Raw genomic sequence first — 1,166 nt, 5'->3', positions numbered from 1 at the left:
GGCGGGTTTTCCTTGCCAGGTTCAATATAATCCTAGCTTGGAAGGAAGCTCTTGAGGAAGCAGTCTGGGTTCTTGAAACTTCCCCAGTAGTACAAGTATCAAACAATCATGAAATTATTAAGTTTATTAATAACTTTGCTGTGCTTAGCATAACGTTGGAAGGATATTGATCATATAAGTTAAATATTATTCCCAACTTTTTTTTTTATTACAAGTTGCCAGTGGCACTTTATTTTTTTCTTTTCAGCTTCCTGTCATGCAGTTTTCTTGGCCTTTTGGCCTGGATGCCACAGAGCCCGACATTGGCATGGGCCATGCAAAGATTGGCTACACCTTGAAGTTCCCCTCTTCTGTAATGACTCTGGCTTTCTTGTTCTTATAGACATTCCATCTGGGCATGACTAGTCCTCTCAGCTGAGTAGCAAATTCGAATTCTTTAGCAGAGTTGCCTTGCTTCTTGGGGGCTGAGGGCTTCCCAGGGTAGAGGGCAAGCTTGGAGCAGTACTGTAGGCATGGCACGTTGGCTTGCAGGGACTCTGTGGACTTGTTCCACCTTCTTGGATCCACCAAGATCCCCATGGCCCATGCCGCCATCTTGTGAATGCCAGCAACCTGTAACTCTAACAAGCTGAAGCCCTTGCCACACACTTCGGTGTGATCCCTCACTGTGGGGCCCCTCACAATGGGCCTGTTGGGTCCACTTGGCTGTGAGGCGTGCCTGGGTTTGCCAGACCTCATGTCTGTGGCTCTTCTGTGCCGGCTGGTTGAACCACGTGGCTACGTGCTGCTGCCACTCCTCATGGAAGTGGGGCTTCAGGAACATGCCGTTTGGGCTGGGTGCCATGGCTGCTGCCTACAGATCTCCTCCATGGGAGACTGGCCAATGGAAAAGAACTGGTGCCACCAAATATCCTGAGATGGTCTATTCCCATTTTACAGATATGGAAATTAAGGATCAAAGATGTTAAGTTGTTTACATACCTATACCTCATAACACACGTAATTCATATGTAACTGTGTCTGAAGCAAGGAAAAAACATGTATAGTTTTAAACTTTACCTGGTACATATCTGAGAGAGATATCTAAAAGGAAACAATCATGTGGTAAAGGCCTTTTAAATAATAGGAAGAAAATATTTTCTGTGCCACACATATTGGAAGTCTTT

General features: G+C 45.4%; 1 pseudogene; it reads right to left on the bottom strand.

Moving 5' to 3' along the window:
- Positions 1-229: 229 nt before the first annotated feature.
- On the bottom strand, positions 230-844 carry LOC111148428 (annotated as a pseudogene).
- Between the last annotated feature and the right edge of the window lie 322 nt (positions 845-1,166).

The sequence above is a fragment of the Enhydra lutris genome, unplaced genomic scaffold, assembly GCF_002288905.1.
Source record: "Enhydra lutris kenyoni isolate GAN:26980312 unplaced genomic scaffold, ASM228890v2 scaffoldscaffold19, whole genome shotgun sequence".
Lineage (NCBI taxonomy): Eukaryota > Metazoa > Chordata > Mammalia > Carnivora > Mustelidae > Enhydra > Enhydra lutris.
The sequence above is the reverse complement of the archived record's forward strand: the minus strand, read 5'-3'. Positions and strand labels throughout refer to the sequence as shown.